We start from the raw sequence: 12,191 nt of genomic DNA, 5'->3' as shown, positions 1-12,191 counted from the left end.
AGCGTTGGCCTGGCGGCCTGGGGCACTGGAAGCATCTGAAGGTCCCGGCAAAGCAAGAGAAGACTGGTAACAGAACAACTTGTTTATTCTAACATAGCAAAAGAGCGGCCGGTCAGGTCGACCGAAGTGGAGAGACGGGAGAGCACGTAACTCAACAGTACAAATCGGAGCCTCTCTCCTGGCGTCCGGGGGCAGCTGCTCTTATACTCTCGGCGTCGCGGTCCAAAAGGGAAGGTCACGGGATGAAGGTCACGGGACGGCGGAGCATGAGCCCACGACGGCGCGCACGGTCGAGCCGAGAGACCTGCTGAACCGAGTGTAGTGACGCATCGCCAACCCTCACTTGGGGAGCTCCGCTCCCCGGCTGCCGCGCTTTGACAAGCGTGGGCACACACACACACACGCACACACGAAGACACGTGGCACTGAAACACGCCTGGACACGCTTGGCGGGTAGGCGTTGCGGCGGCGTCGAACGGGCCAAAATGTCCGCCGCTTTGAACAAAGCCCCGGCGTCCGTTGCATCCGCGCCGGCATTACCGCGCGTTGTAGGCGAAACGTAACAGACCGCCCCGCCGGGGGAAGGAGATCCCGATGGTCAGGGGACTGCATCCGCTGTCCGGAGGGATGTCGCTCGATGATGCTCATAACCGAAGTCGGGCGTCCTTTGGCGTTTCTTGAGCGCAGCGCACAGAGAAGGCCTCGTTCTCACGTTCAGGTTCACACAGGACACTGCAATGTGACTTCGGGAGAGTTGACATTTTTGTTCTCGTTTCCGGCAAGCGTTAGAACCACGCCGAAAGTCAACCGCTCAGTCAGCAAGCACGGCACAACCCTCACTAAGCCCTGCCAGGCTCTTTCCCCTTTTATACTGCTGCCTAGTTCCTTACAGTAGTTTAGCAGCACTCAGAACGCGTCCACAAATCGGAAAATTGCACTAGAAAGCACATCATCACTTTGAAACACTACACAAAAGCAATAAGTTAAAAAAAATCCTGCCTCAGGAAGAAAAACATCAGTAACAAGCAATTTTGAGGCTGATTCCCACGTTAGGGGCTTCGACTTAAGCCATCGGCGTTACCGTTGAGACTCCCCTTTTTGTAACGCACCTCAAAGGAATATTGTTGCAAAGCGAGGCTCCAGCGCAGGAGGCGGCCATTTTTGGGAGAGATGGTCTGCAGCCATTGGAGAGGGCAGTGATCCGTTTCAATGATAAACCTCGAGCCGGCTAGGTAACATGACAATTTCTGAACGGCCCACACGATACACGCACACTCTTTCTCGGTGGCGCTATACGCCTGCTCACGACTGGTCAGCTTACGACTAGCATACAGGACGGGGTGTTCTACTTCTCCATTTTCCCGTTGGCACAGTACAACGCCCATGCCTCGCTCACTAGCATCACACTGAACAACGAACCCTTTTGTGTAGTCGGGCGATCGTAGCACAGGCTGGCTTGTTAGGGCGCTCTTTAGGGCGCTAAAAGCTCTTTCCTTCGTCTCATCCCAGACGACTGTTTGCGGCTCTGTCTTTCTTAGAGCATCCGTTAGGGGAGCCGCGATATCAGAGTACCTGGGGATGTACCTCTGATAGTAGCCGGCGACACCTAAGAACGACCGAATATCGGTCTTCGTGCGCGGTTGCGGGAAGTCTCGCACAGCGGCCACCTTTATTTCAGAGGGGCGGCGTCGACCCCGACCAATCACGTGTCCGAGGTAGACAACCTCGGCCTGTGCTAACTGGCACTTGGGAGCCTTGACTGTCAAGCCCGCATCGCGCAGGCGGGTTAGCACTGCCCGCAAGTGCGCCATATGCTCAGGCCAGGATGCGGAGAATATTGTCACGTGGTGGTGACGTTGAATAACACAGTAGCAATACTGTGAACGACAAAACAAACTTTTATTGGGCGAACCTGTGCCCACAAAACAGGCTACACTTATAGCACAACGATAGCGGCGAACACGCTCGGCGATCGTCGAAAATCTGATCAGCGGGTCAAGCGCGTCGGCTTTTATAGACCAGTCATCGAATGTTCCAGACTAAACGTTGGGACCCGCATGCCTTCTACAAAGATCTACACCATTCGTGTCAAGCGATGAAATCAGATAACACAAGGTTCGGCGACAACAGACAGCGGATAGAAGCATCGATAACTTTCCAGAAACTTCGGATACATGCATGCGCGTCCCGCGCTGTGCGATAACATTTGTTAGGCGCCAAAACGTGTCGCCCGATAAAGATAAGTACACGTTTCAATACCCCCCTCTTAAAAAGCATCGACCCGATGCTTCAAACAAGCGAAAGTAATAAACAAAAGCACTCGTAGCAAAGAAAACAACAAAAATAAGGAAGTTCGTCAGCGTCCGTAAAAGGGTTTAAGGCGCACCACGTGGACCACTTCAGATCGTGCGCGGCGCCGCTGTGAATGCGAAATGCCGTCTGGCACGACCTCATAGTCCAGCGCACCAATACGTCGAACGACCTTGTAAGGTCCGAAATAGCGTCGGAGTAGTTTTTCACTGAGTCCTCGTCGGCGTATCGGGGTCCATACCCAAACGCGGTCGCCGGGCTGGTACTCGACGAAGCGTCGTCGGAGGTTGTAGTGTCGGCTGTCAGTCCTCTGCTGGTTCTTGATCCGCAGGTGGGCGAGCTGTCGGGCTTCTTCGGCGCGCTGGAGATAGCTAGCGACGTCAACATTCTCTTCGTCAGTTACGTGCGGCAGCATGGCGTCAAGCGTCGTCGTCGGGTTCCTGCCGTAAACCAGCTTAAACGGCGTGATCTGTGTTGTTTCTTGCACCGCCGTGTTGTACGCAAAGGTTACGTACGGTAGGATCGCGTCCCACGTCTTGTGTTCGACGTCGACGTACATTGCTAGCATGTCGGCGAGGGTCTTGTTCAGGCGCTCCGTGAGACCATTCGTCTGCGGATGGTAGGCAGTTGTCCTCCTGTGGCTTGTCTGGCTGTACTGCAGAATGGCTTGGGTGAGCTCTGCTGTAAAAGCCGTTCCTCTGTCGGTGATGAGGACTTCTGGGGCACCATGTCGCAGCAGGATGTTCTCGACGAAAAATTTCGCCACTTCGGCTGCGCTGCCTTTTGGTAGAGCTTTAGTTTCAGCAAAGCGGGTGAGATAGTCCGTCGCCACGACGATCCACTTATTCCCGGATGTTGATATCGGAAACGGCCCCAACAAATCCATCCCAATCTGCTGGAATGGTCGGCGAGGAGGTTCGATCGGCTGTAGTAATCCTGCTGGCCTTGTCGGTGGTGTCTTGCGTCGTTGACAGTCTCGGCATGTCTTGACGTAACGGGCGACGTCGGCGGTCAGACGCGGCCAGTAATACCTTTCCTGTATTCTCGACAGCGTCCGGGAGAATCCCAGGTGCCCAGCGGTTGGATCGTCGTGTAGGGCGTGCAGTATTTCTGGACGCAGCGCTGACGGTACAAGAAGAAGGTAGCTGGCGCGGACTGGTGAGAAGTTCTTCTTCACGAGCAGGTTGTTTTGTAGCGTGAACGACGACAACCCGCGCTTAAATGCCCTAGGGACAACGTCGGTGTTTCCTTCCAAATACTCGACGAGGCCTTTTAGCTCCGGGTCTGCTCGTTGCTGTTTAGTGAAGTCTTCCGCGCTTATTATCCCAAGGAAGGCGTCGTCGTCCTCGTCGTCTTGCGGTGGGGGATCGATGGGGGCGCGCGATAAGCAGTCGGCGTCGGAGTGTTTTCTTCCGGACTTGTATATTACCGTGACGTCATATTCTTGTAGTCTGAGGCTCCACCGCGCCAACCGTCCTGAAGGGTCCTTTAAGTTAGCTAGCCAACACAATGCATGATGGTCACTCACGACTTTGAATGGCCTGCCATAGAGGTAAGGGCGGAATTTAGCTATAGCCCAAATGATGGCGAGGCATTCCTTTTCAGTCGTAGAATAGTTGCTTTCCGCTTTTGACAGCGACCGGCTAGCATACGATATCACCCTTTCAAGTCCTTCTTTCCTCTGGACTAGGACGGCACCGAGGCCTAGGCTACTGGCGTCAGTGTGGATTTCTGTATCGGCGTCCTCGTCGAAGTGTGCAAGTACCGGCGGCGACTGCATGCGTCGTTTGAGTTCTTGAAATGCCTTGGCCTGCGGCGTTTCCCACTTGAACGCGACATCACATTTGGTTAGATGTGTTAGCGGCTCCGCGATGCGTGAGAAGTCCTTGACAAAGCGCCTATAGTAGGCACACATGCCAAGGAATCTGCGCACTGCCTTCTTGTCGGTTGGCTGCGGGAACTTTGCGATGGCAGCTGTCTTCTGTGGGTCGGGGCGTACTCCTGATTTGCTGATCACGTGGCCTAGGAACAAAAGCTCATCGTAAGCGAAGCGGCACTTTTCCGGTTTCAGAGTGAGCCCTGATGACTTGATGGCTTCTAACACTGTCGCAAGCCGCCTAAGGTGATCGTCGAAATTTCCGGCGAAGACAACGACGTCATCCAGGTAAACAAGGCACGTCTGCCACTTCAGTCCGGCTAACACCGTGTCCATGACGCGCTGAAACGTTGCAGGCGCCGAGCACAGTCCGAATGGCATGACCTTGAACTCGTAGAGGCCGTCTGGCGTGATGAAGGCAGTCTTTTCGCGATCTCTCTCGTCGACTTCTATTTGCCAGTAGCCAGACTTGAGGTCCATCGACGAGAAGTATTTAGCGTTGCAGAGCCGATCCAATGCGTCGTCTATCCGTGGAAGGGGGTACACATCCTTCTTCGTGATCTTGTTCAGTCGACGATAATCGACGCAGAAGCGTAGGGTTCCGTCCTTTTTCTTTACCAGGACTACAGGAGAGGCCCACGGGCTTTTCGACGGCTGGATGATGTCGTCGCGCAGCATTTCGTCGACTTGTTGCCTAATAGCTTCACGTTCTCGCGTCGAAACTCGGTAAGGGCTCTGGCGGAGTGGTCGAGCGCTCTCTTCGGTTATTATGCGATGCTTTGCAACTGGTGTTTGTCGAATCCTCGATGACGTCGAAAAGCAGTCTTTGTATCGTCGGAGAAGACTTCTGATCTGTTGCTGCTTACTCATAGGAAGACTTGGATTCACGTCGAAGTCTGGTTCGGGGACAATGCTCATCGGGGTAGATGCGGCTGAATCCGAGAGGACAAAGGCATTGCTGGTTTCCACAATTTCCTCGATGTATGCGATTGTCGTGCCCTTGTTGATGTGCTTGAACTCTTGGCTGAAGTTGGTTAGCATAACTTCCACTTGCCCTCCGTGGAGTCGAGCGATCCCTCTTGCGACGCAAATTTCACGGTCGAGCAGTAGATGTTGGTCGCCCTCGATGACGCCTTCTACGTCAGCGGGTGTTTCAGTGCCGACGGAAATAATAATGCTGGCGCGCGGCGGGATGCTCACTTGATCTTCGAGCACACTCAAGGCGTGGTGACTACGACAGCTCTCCGGCGGTATCGCTTGATCTTGAGACAGCGTTATCGATTTCGACTTCAGGTCGATGACTGCGCCATGTTGATTCAGGAAGTCCATGCCGAGAATGACGTCTCGTGAACACTGTTGGAGGACAACGAAGGTGGCAGGGTAAGTCCGGTCATGAACGGTAATTCTTGCCGTGCAGATCCCAGTCGGCGTAATCAGGTGTCCTCCAGCGGTGCGAATTTGAGGGCCTTCCCATGCAGTCTTAACTTTCCTCAACTGGGCGGCGATGGGTCCACTCATGACGGAGTAATCGGCTCCTGTGTCTACTAAGGCGGTGACTGCGTGGCCGTCGAGAAGCACCTCGAGGTCGCTGGTTCTTTGTCTTGCGTTACAGTTAGGTCTCGGCGTCGGATCACGGCTGCGTCGTGTTGAACTGAAGCTGGAACGTCGTGTCGTCAAGTCGTCTTTCGTCGGTGTAGTCTTGGCTTCCTGACTTCGTCGGGACGGCGGCGTGTCGTCATTAGGTCGTCGAGATGGTTTCTTCGTCGTCTTCGTCGGCGGCGGAGGATCTTCGTCAGTTCGACGAACAGCAACCGCACCTCCATCGGTTGCTGCTTTTAGTTTTCCGGATATGGGCTCGCAGAGCGGCCCCGGGCTGGGCCGGTGTATGGTCGGCGCTGCGGCGACAGGTAGCGGCCTGGTGACGGCGAACGGGACGGCTGTCGAGGGCTCCACTGAGTAGCGGCGAGGTAATCGGCGATGTCACGTGGGCGCTCGCCAAGCTGTGGACGCGGCGCGTTGACGGCGAACCCTCTCAGTCCCAAGTCGCGGTAAGGGCATCGGCGGTACACATGGCCGGCTTCTCCGCAGTGATAGCAGAGCGGACGGTGGTCGGGGGCTCGCCAAATGTCCGTCTTCCTCGCGTAGCTGCGCTGGGCGACGGGTGGGCGTGCTGGCGGCGGCGGCGGCGGACGACGGAATTGCGTCGTTGCAGGGCCCTGGCGTGGTCGCGGAGGGGGACCCTGACGGCGTGCGACGGCGGCGTAGGTCATCGCTTCTGGCTGGGGCTGCGGTAATTGAGGTTGCACCTCAGGAACCCCAAGCGATCGCTGAACCTCATCTTTCACGATGTCAGCGATCGAAGCTACTTGAGGCTGCGACGAAGGCAGGACCTTGCGCAGTTCTTCGCGCACAATGGCCCTGATGGTCTCTTGAAGGTCGTCCGAACCCAGTCCTTGGATGGCATACTGCGGCGTGTGCCCCTGGCGGTTATATTGCCGGGTGCGCATCTCCAGAGTTTTCTCGATCGTCGATGCCTCTGCAGAAAACTCAGCCACAGTCTTTGGTGGGTTACGAATAAGTCCGGCGAAAAGGTCTTGCTTGACGCCGCGCATCAGGAAGCGAACTTTTTTCTCCTCCGACATTTCCGGGTCGGCGTGCCGGAAAAGACGGGCCATCTCCTCCGTGAAGATCGCGATCGTCTCGTTTGGCAGCTGCACTCTGGTTTCTAGTAGAGCTTGGGCTCGCTCTTTTCGCACGACGCTTGTAAACGTGTGCAAGAAGCCGCTTCGGAAAAGGTCCCACGTCGTTAAGGTGGCTTCCCGATTCTCGAACCACGTCCTGGCGGCGTCTTCCAATGCGAAATAGACATGCCGCAGCTTGTCGTCGCTGTCCCAACTGTTAAACTTAGCGATCCTCTCATACGTTTCGAGCCAGGTTTCCGGGTCCTCGAATGTTGATCCACGGAACGTCGGAGGTTCCCTGGGCTGCTGCAGCACGATGGGGGACGCTGGGGCTGCCATTGGGGTTGCCTTGTCCACAATCTTCTTGGTCTTCTCAGGTAGAAGTCCGTGCTCCGGGGGCAGCTGTTGAAGACGGCGGCTTGCTCGATGTTCCGGGATGGCGCTGGTGTCGTCTTTGCTGTCCGGGCTTGAATTACGGCTTGTCGGGGGCGTTCGGTACATGAACGCACAAGCACCTCCACCAGATGTCACGTGGTGGTGACGTTGAATAACACAGTAGCAATACTGTGAACGACAAAACAAACTTTTATTGGGCGAACCTGTGCCCACAAAACAGGCTACACTTATAGCACAACGATAGCGGCGAACACGCTCGGCGATCGTCGAAAATCTGATCAGCGGGTCAAGCGCGTCGGCTTTTATAGACCAGTCATCGAATGTTCCAGACTAAACGTTGGGACCCGCATGCCTTCTACAAAGATCTACACCATTCGTGTCAAGCGATGAAATCAGATAACACAAGGTTCGGCGACAACAGACAGCGGATAGAAGCATCGATAACTTTCCAGAAACTTCGGATACATGCATGCGCGTCCCGCGCTGTGCGATAACATTTGTTAGGCGCCAAAACGTGTCGCCCGATAAAGATAAGTACACGTTTCAATATCGCTACGTCGTCTAGATACGGTAAAGCGAATTCTTGCTGTCCCCGCAACACTTTATCCATGAGGCTTGAAAAGCAGTATGGCGCGTTCTTCAAACCAAAACTCAAAACTTTAGGACGGAATGTCCCCATTGGTGAAATGAACGCCGCATACCTACTAGCCTCATCTGTAAGTGGAACCTGCCAATAACCCCTGACAAGATCTAGGGTGGAAATAAACTGAGCGCTACTCACTCTCTCAAGGCGCTCCTCGATGTTAGGGATCGGATAAATTTGATCCTTAGTGATGGAATTAAGCCTGCGGTAGTCGACGCAAGGACGAGGTTCCTTGCCCGGTACCTCAACTAAAATCAAAGGGGAGGTATAATCACTCTCACCCGCTTCAATAACACCGAGCTGTAGCATTTTCGTTACCTCAGCCTCCATAATATCGCTCTGGCGGGGTGACACCCGGTACGCCTTGGATCGTACTGGCTCTGGGGAGGTAAGTTCTATGTCATGAGTAAGGACAGAAGTCCTACCAGGCCTCTCAGAGAACAGACCTTGAAACTCTTGTAAGAGCTGGTGTAGTTCGGTTTTCTGCTCAGGCGACAGCGATGCTTTACTTATTAAGTCACTAATGACTTGATCGGTGTCTTTCCTGTTCGTCACTGAGCCTAGTCCCGGAAGCTCGACCGGAAGCTCTTCGGGCACGTTTACCATCATGCACACCACTGCTTCCCGTTGCTTATAGGGTTTGAGCAGATTACAGTGGTAAACTTGCTGTGCTTTCCGCTTTCCTGGCAGACTCACCACGTAGTTAACGTCCGACAGTTTTTGAACAATCCGTGCTGGGCCCTCCCACTGCACGTCGAGTTTGTTCTTTAGCGATGTGCGCAATATCATGACCTCATCGCCCACCTCAAAACGACGGGCCCTGGCTGTCCGATCATAATAAACCTTGGCCCTCTGCTGGGCCTCTGCCATTGCTTCACCTGACAACTCCTGTGCCCTTCTTAAGCGTTCGAGGAGCTTAAGCACGTACTCTACCACGACTGGGTCGTCGCCCCTGCCTTCCCATGATTCTCGAAGCATGCGAAGCGGAGATCGCAGCGAGCGACCGTACACCAGCTCAGCTGGCGAAAACCCCGTAGCCGCATGCGGCGCGGTCCTTAATGCAAACATCACTCCAGGCAGACACAGCTCCCAGTCAGTTTGATGTTCAAAACACAATGCTCTCAACACGCGCTTCATGACGGAGTGGAGCTTCTCCACGGAATTCGACTGGGGGTGGTGCACTGAGCTGTGTAACAGCCTTACCCCGCACCTTTCGAGAAAGGCTGTCGTCAAAGCGCTAGTAAACACTGTGCCCTGATCTGACTGGATTTCTGCAGGAAAACCAACTCGCGCAAATATGGACAGTAGTGCATTGACTATCTCAACTGAGCTGAGTTCTTTAAGCGGCACTGCTTCAGGGAACTTTGTCGCTGGGCAGATCACAGTCAAAATGTGTCGGTACCCCGTGGCTGTTACCGGCAGAGGTCCCACTGTATCAATAACGAGCCGTCTAAAAGGCTCCGTAATGATAGGTACCAACTTCAACGGCGCCCTCGATTTGTCCCCTGGCTTGCCCACCCGCTGACAGGTGTCGCATGTCTTCACAAAGTGGTCTGCGTCCCGAAAACACCCTGGCCAATAGTACTCTTGCAAGAGACGGTGTCCTAGGTGTCCTAGGTGTCCGGACCACGAACCCCCATGCGACAAGCGCAACAGATCCTGACGATAGCATTGAGGCACGATCAGCTGATCGAACTCCACTCCCCTGCGGTCTAGATACTTCCGGTACAGGACCCCACCTCTTTCCACAAAGCGAGCATTTTTTTTTGGCGATACCTTCCTTGATAATGCAGCGTATGTTTTCTAGGCTGCCATCCTTCTTTTGCTCGGCTATCAAAGCCGACCGGCTGACTTTTAGCAACCTGTTAAGTCCGTCTGACGTAGGCGCGATGAGCAAATCTGGAGACAGCTCTTCTAACTTTCCCGTGTCGGGAATTTCCTCTCCAGTATCTGCTGCCTTTAACGCTACAGGCTCAATTTTATTCAGTTCGGGCGTGCTCTGAATACCAGCTTGCTGCGCCTCTGACCCTTTCTCATCGTTCAACAACGTCGGCCCCGCAACTACCGCCTTTGCAGCGAGCTCCCGAACCTTCGATCTGGTTAAGGCCTGAACGCTAGCCTCACCAAACAAAAGCCCCTTCTCGCGCAGGAGGTGATCGGACCTGTTCGAAAATAGGTACGGGTACTGGGGGGGCAGCATAGATGACACTGCGGCCTCCGTCTCAAGTGCTCCGAAAGGTCCTTCAATGAGCACTTTTGCTACCGGCAGACACACGCTATGAGCTTCCACTGCTTGCTTGATCCATGCGCACTCGCCCGTGAACATATCGGGTTCTACGTTGTGGGGTCTTAGGGTCTCACAGGAGTACCGACCACCGCGGGTTCGAGCTTAGCGAGCCACAGGGCCGCGTCAGCCGTCAGCCTCTAGCGCCGCTGCGCGCGAGCTCAGGCCACGAGGGGCTACCGAGCGACGCACGCAAGAACACAGTATTGCCCTAAATTGACGGAAACCGTTTATTGTCTCCAACGGCACCCAACACTGCACGAACGCCCGGTCCCGGGACGGCGGGGAACCAAAGGGGTCCCGCACCAAGGGCGAAAATACAGTTAGGGGCGCCTGTAGCACGTCGCTGCGAGAGCACAGGCTCAAGCTGGGACGCGCCGCTAGGAAAAGTCCCGGCGGCTATGCTACTCGCTCTCGCGATAACCGATGGGTCAACTCGGGAGAGCTCGGGCAATCTCCTTCGGCTTCGGCCTCCGATGAGTGCGGCTCGGCGTGGTACGACCTCGCGCGAGCACTAGGCACCCGTTCTTCGGCTTAGCGTCGGGATAGGAACAACACGAGGTACGCGCTCCCCGCACGGGCAAAGGCACCGTGCGTGAGCTCAGTCCTAGTCACAAAGGTGTCGGCGGACGAGAGGAAGCATGTACGTACCGGGCGCTGTCCCAAGGAGCAAGAGAGTCGCTACCGTCACGGCAGTAGCCACCCGGGGCCGCCCCGTGACGTCACTAGCTCCGCCCTCACCGCGAACCAGCGCAAGTGGAGCGCCACCGCCAAAACTGGTTCGGAGCAAGGACGACGTGGCAAAAAGGATTGCAGACATGGGTGAAATGCGCCCGCGCAATGGCGCGTCGAATTCCCCAAATCCCCACATCCTCCTCTCCTTAATTGCCCCCCTACCAGTCTGGCGAAGAAGCTGGTAGGGGCTAATGCACCAAAGACAACTGAGCCTTTCATGCACTAGCTAATTGCTACCTCAGCCCAGCAAGCACTATTCATACAAAAGAACAACATACAAGGATAACGGAAAAATAATAAAAGATCATACACTCTAAAATACAAGAAAATGACGCCGCGAAGGGGGGAAGAAATATTAACAAAAGAGTCTGCTGCTAGCGCGGGGCAATGTCCAGGGGTGCGAAGAGAACGCGGCGCGTATAGTTCTGTGGCTAGGGCGGTGGCCGAAGTCGCGGGAGCTGCGAGCGTAGGCTTGATTGCAGGCCACGTTAACGCAGGAACGGGCTCACCGTTGTTCCGTCGAAGTTGCCGGCGAGCCCGATGAGTGCCGCTTTCGTGGTGGTGGTGGTCCCGAACTCCAGGTGGACGGGGCAGGACACTGCCAGGTCAGCTGGCCACGCCGCCGTATGCAGGATGGATGAGCAGCCACAGCGGCGGTTGCAGGGCGTTCGGACGGCGTCGGCGACTGCAGAGAGCCGAGCTCCTGGCGTGATGTCATAGGGTCCCGTCCACCATCGGTATCCGCGGCGATCCGATGGAGGTGGTGCGGCAACGAGCAACGGCCTCCACGCACGCACGCACGCACACACACACGCACGCGCACGCTCTCCTCGTGGTACCGCGCATCACTCCTCACGTCCGCCATGCCGCCCGTTGTTCACAACACGCCGCGCCGATCCAGGGTCGAAGCTTCCCTCTCCCCCGCACCAACGAGGCAACGTGACCATTGTCACCCCCGCGCTGCACGACACGCCAATTACACACAACACGATATGACCCCCTTCTTGGCAAAAGAAAAAGGTAAAAAAAACGAAAACGAGATGAGAGGAAAAAAACACAGAAGAAAACAAGTTACAAGTTACAAAAAAAATGAACTATACAACTGCACACTTAAAACATTAACACAATAATTACACTCAGCACGCGTACCCAAAAATAAAAATAAAAATAAAATGCACAATGCTACAACACACTGCTCACAACATTAGCAGAAAGCTGGGCTGGGGCCAGCTTCTTTTCGTGCACTGGCCGAAAAGAAGCTAACCC

The sequence above is a fragment of the Dermacentor andersoni genome, chromosome 6 (assembly GCF_023375885.2).
Source record: "Dermacentor andersoni chromosome 6, qqDerAnde1_hic_scaffold, whole genome shotgun sequence".
NCBI classification, from domain to species: domain Eukaryota; kingdom Metazoa; phylum Arthropoda; class Arachnida; order Ixodida; family Ixodidae; genus Dermacentor; species Dermacentor andersoni.
Note: the sequence above shows the minus strand (reverse complement) of the source record.